This window comes from Lygodium microphyllum, chromosome 17, assembly GCF_053477565.2.
Source record: "Lygodium microphyllum isolate KBCC chromosome 17, Lygodium_microphyllum_v1.1.10, whole genome shotgun sequence".
NCBI lineage: Eukaryota > Viridiplantae > Streptophyta > Polypodiopsida > Schizaeales > Lygodiaceae > Lygodium > Lygodium microphyllum.
Window position 1 is genome coordinate 28,968,384 of NC_141151.1, and position 6,181 is coordinate 28,974,564.

Genomic DNA, 6,181 nt, shown 5'->3' on the forward strand with positions numbered 1-6,181 from the left:
ATTCGCCCACATCCAAGGTGGCCCAATCTCATCTCAGTTACTGATTCCATGCACTTCCTTTTTTTAATTTCTTCTTTTTAATGTCACCATATCTCTCAATTCCACTATCTATGAAAAACATTTATGATAGACTGCTAACTTGAAATTATGGAATGATTTTTAAATCAAAGTACATGTATTTGTCATTTTTATAACTAAAGGTTTTACAAATTATTACTTTTTAATGTATTTTTGAAAATTTTGCAACTCATTTTACACTACACGTTGGTTTTCTGTGAACGTTGCTCAAGTCTCAAAATTTATAAAAATTTTGAGAAATTCCCACAATATCAAAACTTACCCTAATGTTATCATCCATCTCCAACGTAGCCCAAGTGGTTTGAACATGTGGGTGTATATATCGGTGCTTCAGTGGAACCGACCTTCAACTGTGATAGGCTGCTCATGCAAACTCATGCACATGAAGGGATGGTCTAACCATGGATGGCTATTTTTTTTTAACGCCCATCAAAGGCCTCCACACGCTGATTTTTTTTTGTTTAACCAAGCTTTTGATGGACAAACATAGATTTTCTTCATGATAATTCGGAGAACCTCAATTCCACACCAAAGTAAGCACCAAATCACTAAACCGCTTACCTTGGTGACCTTTTTGTGAGCATAGTCATTCATGTGTGAAAGGCCCTGAGGCATCTTTCAAAATTCAAGTATTCTCCAAAAAATAGTACCAAATTTCCTCCGGATCAAGTTTGCAATGTCTCTTTCATCCACCCTATAGTGCATTCAATAAAAATAATCATGAACACTATGAAACAAAGTGATATTAGATTAATCATCTCCTCATTGACCTAGAAAATCATGACAAACAATTCTCAACATGTTATATATAGCATTGATGGGACAAAGCTCTTACCACAAAAACATGCAAATTATGATGCATTGAGAAGTTTTTGAGAAATTTATGAGGGATGCCTTTTCCTTAAAGTATTGCTATGCATGTATTTCATCTCCTCTTATGACATCTTAAAAGAACGTTACGGGTCGTGTCACTCATAAATATGAACAAGACCATTGCAAAGTTTCATAGGTAAAGTGATCCCCTTTCATAATAAGTAACAGGGTTAAAAAAAGGTATCATGTGCACCTTACCTTTCTAGCAAGTGCTATGTGTGGCATTACCATCTTTTGTTTCAATTTTAGTTTGAGTTTATGCACATCATTAGGCAAACAAGCTCATCATATAATGAATATGGTAATGTTATATTACCAATGTGACTTTAACTTTATTTTCAATTAATTTTTAAAAGCAAAAATATTGTTAACAAATGTATGAAATAAATCAAATTCAGTTACAAATAATGGGGAGGACATTATTAACTAAAAAGAATTTAAAATGTAATGAAACATATCTTACTTTTATTAATTATACATTATGCATAGAAACCTAAAAGGAATAATTGACAAAATAATATAATTATTGTCAAATAAAACTTAAGTATATCATATTAGAGTAAAATCAAAAGTGATGGTAAATTTGAAAGCAAACATTACAAAAAATGTTCAAATCAATTATTTTATTAAGTATATAAAATAGCAATAAATAACATTCTATAAACGTATCATCTGCTCACAATCTCTCTTCCTCTTTCACTTTATGATCTTAACTAAGCACCTCCATACGAGAAGATAAAGGTATCCTTGTTGGTTTATGGTTTTTGCAATAGTTCCATGTGAGAAAAGCTAAAGGCTATCTTTTGTGTCATCAATTTATATTAGGTGCTCCACACTATGGCTTGTGGGAAACACATATAGTAATATATCAATAAAATAATAATACTTATTGTATACTACAAATGAATAAAGCTTGCCATTATTATAATACAATATGTTTTATAGAATATACTATCTAACATTCATTATAGTATATGTTTTACTAATACGATATCATATAATACACATTGAACATTATATATGATCGTATGTTAATACGATATGTTTATAATAATATGTTACATATAATACATAATAGAACATCAATATAATTTATATATAGTAACACAATATTGATATAATATGTATATGATATATTATATTAATATAATGAAATAAATCATTAATGTAGTAATTGCTAATTTGCAATACGCATATGTTATATATTATATGTTACGCATTATGTATTTTATATAATTTTATAAAAAATATTTTAACAATCCATAAATATGTTTATATAATACATATAAATATTACATTATTTAACTTATTAGTAATATAAGTGTATATATATTATAGTTTTATAAAAATATTAATCTATTAATATATTTATACAATACACATAAATATTAAATTGTATAATTTATTAATAATATGATAGTATCATTAGTCCAATAATTGAAACTATCTTAAAGGTTTATGTATCAATGCATATTATATTTTTATATATTAATATATTATATCAACATCTTTATTTTTACTTTTTAGGATAAAATCTAAAATATTTTTATTTTTAAACTATTTTTAAAGCAATATGAAATCTTTCTAAAATAAAAATTATTATCATTTCTTTAATATTAAACCTCTCATTAAAAATATTGCAATTAACATTGAGTATTAAAATATTTTTTATGTGTATGTTATGTTTTAAATTCTTATGTTATTTATTATATTGGACTTAATTATTGATTTTAAGTACTATGATTGTGATCAAAAATTAAATGAAAATACACATCAATAATCACTAATATTATGAAGTGACAACTTGAAAAATATTGATTATAAAAATAGATTTATTAGCTTCATTTTTTTGAATCATTAACTCTAATTTTTATTATACAATATACTTTAAATTATAGTATAATGTACTTAAATTCATGTGCATGTGTGCAAGTGTACATGTATATGTTTAGATGTGTGTGTGTACGTCTGCGTGCGTAAGTATTTATACATGAGTGTCCATTGTGTGGTCTCATAAGTATGCATATTCTCCTCTCATTATTTTTATATCCTCTCTTTTTTCTCTCTCTTATCTCTCCTTTCTTCTTCTTCTTCTTCTCTCTTCTCTCTCTCTCTCTCTCTCTCTCTCTCTCTCTCTCTCTCTCTCTCTCTCTCTCTCTCTCTCTCTCTCTCTCTCTCTCTCTCTCTCTCTCTCTCTCTCTCTCTCTCTCTCTCTCTCTCTCTCTCTCTCTCTCTCTCTCTCTCTCTCTCTCTCTCTCTCTCTCTCTCTCTCTCTCTCTCTCTCTCTCTCTCTCTCTCTCTCCTCGTTTTTATTTTCTCTCCTTTCTATTTCTTCCCATGTCTCTCATCTTTCTTCATCTCATATATTTGTATGTTGTGCGCGCATGTATGTATATATGTATGCACATGTGTGTATGCATTGCACGTATATAGTTGTGCACCGATATGTGTGTGTGTGTGTGTGTGTGTGTGTGTGTGTGTGTGTGTGTGTGCGCGCGCGCGTGTGCTTTTTTTTATCACTCATATATGTTTGTGTGTGTATGAGCATGTATGCACATGTGTATATATGCATTCATATGGGCGCGTGTTTGCATGTGTACATGTATATGTATACATGTGTTTGCATGTGTGTACATGTACGTGTATATATGTGCATGTATTTTGTTCATGTGTCTTTATAGCCTATGTGCATTTGTGCATGGTTTTAGAGTAAATATACGTTGCATGAACATATTCGGCCCCATTAAAATGATTACTTAGGCTACAACCCAATGGCATCTTCCAACTTTCCAATTTCAAGCCTTCTGTCTCTCTTTTTTTTTTTAACTCAACTCATATGTTCAATTAAAAGAGAAATTCAATTCTCTTTTTATAGTGTATGTGTATTTGTAGGTGTTTTAAGTGCATATACACATTGAGTGCATGTATTCAATCATTAAACATTAAAATATCATATCGTTTCATGTATTTAATTAAAAAAGAAATTCATCATTCTAAAGAAAAGAGGACACACACAACCACATTCAATTTTTTAAAAACTCACCCTTCTCCTTTTCATGATCATATCTCATGTTCCATTAAAAGAGAGAGTGTATGCATGTGTGTGTGTGTGTGTGTGTGTGTGTGTGTGTGTGTGTGTGTGTGTGTGTGTGTGTGTGTGTGTGTGTGTGTGTGTGTGTGTGTGTGTGTGTGTGTGTGTGTGTGTGTGTGTGTGTGTGTGTGTGTGTGTGTGTGTGTGTGTGTGTGTGTGTGTGTGTGTGTGTGTGTGTGTGTGTGTGTGTGTGTGTGTGTGTGTGTGTTCAATTGAGAGAGAGAGAGAGAGAGAATAAATATAACCCCTGCTCACCCTTCAAGAAAAATCTCTCTTTATTTTTTGAATACCATACTTCTCCTCCTTGTGCCATCTAGGCTTAAGAGTGTTCCAGTTGGTTCGAGATCCCTAAGCCAAACATTCAAATAAATATGTAAAAATATTTGGAGGATTTTCATTTGTCTAAATAAGGCTACAATTTTAGTCTTCAAAGCTGAATTGCACTCCACTTTTGAGATGTTACACTTGGGACTGACGCATTACTTCTTGAACATTCGATTTACATAGCAAAAGAATAGCATGTATATGCAACAATTGAAGTATGTCTTGAATTTGCTAAAATGGTTTAGTCTTCATGCATATAAGCATATGGCTACCCCTAGAGAACTTGGCTTACATCTTACTCTTTTGAGATGATAGACTTGGGATTGTCATGCTACTTCTTGAGCATCGACATATATAGCAAAAGGATGGCATTGGTATACAATCATTGAAGTACATTTGGAATTTGCTAAAAAGGTTTAGTCTTAGTGCATATAAGCACATGGCTAACTATGTAGAATGTGGCTCATGTCTAGCGCTTTAACACCCAGATGATCTAATTCATCCATCCATATATTCCCAAGTTATTGGCCACACCAAGCCAAATATATAGTTTGTAGAATCACATGTGAACAAGCTAGTGCATAGCCCATGTACTTTAAAGGGCACACATGATTATGCTCTATTCTACTCACATGATCATGCTTTATTCTACTCACATGATAGTAGAATCGACCACCACCTACTCCTAAGCAAATTTGGGATGGTAGAGATGCAGAGGCCGATGCCTTGATTGCGTTGCCTATTAAACATACCATGATCTAACATGTTTGCTCATATAAGATAGCCAAAGATACTTGAAATATAGTTGCAAATTTGTATCAAGGGAAAAATGAGGCATATGTTTCTTATTTGCATAAGCAATTAAAGAGTGAACATAGGATTGAGGTGACGCTATGGACAATTTTTTGACAAAGATCAAAGATCAAACATCCTAAGGAGCAATTGATTGTTGCATATGAGATTTTGCTAAATAGTGCACTTGTGCAGATAGTTCTCAACAGTCTTCCTAATTCTTATCAGAGTTTGGCATGTACTCTCCATTGATGATAAAAGGCAATTTGAAGGCTTTGTCATTTGATCGGTTGGTTTTTGTTTTGCTACAAGAAGAACAATCTCAGTAAAACAAGTCCATTATGCATATTCTAGATTAAGCTTTTGCGACCACTCAAAAAAGTAAAGGAAAAGCTACATGTTCTACTAGTAAGCAAAAATTTGCAAATGTTGTCCAAACAAAAAAGCCTGATAAGCATGAGAAGAGAAACGAGAGCAAAATCTATTGCAAGTATCATAAGGCAAAAGATGATGTCATTAAGGACTACCCTAAACTCTCTACGAAAGAGGCTAGTATGGTTATTGGAGATACCTCTCCTTTTAAATAAGAACCTATAAAATAAATTTTGTGTAGGATACAAATTGGACATTTTGTGTGCAATGTAATTATGACCCTTCTTTACATGATTCTTACATTATTGTTGTGGATTTGGATGTGTGACACTTTGATAATGATGCCGCTAAGCATATATCACTTCTCAACACAATTTGTTCATGTCTCTTGAGTTTGTTCCTAAGGGTAGTACTATGAAATATGCCAATAACTTCTCTTGTCCTCTTGAGTCTATCCCTATGGTAGTATTGTCACATGTGCCAATAACTACTCTTATCATGTTAAAGGAATTGGCAAAATAGTGTTGACTACTATTAATGGCAATACTTTCACATTGACATATGCTTTAAATGTACCAAAAATCAAGAAGATTTTGGTATCAATTTCTGTGTTTGCCAAGATTTGCTCCATTATTGAGTGTATTGATGATT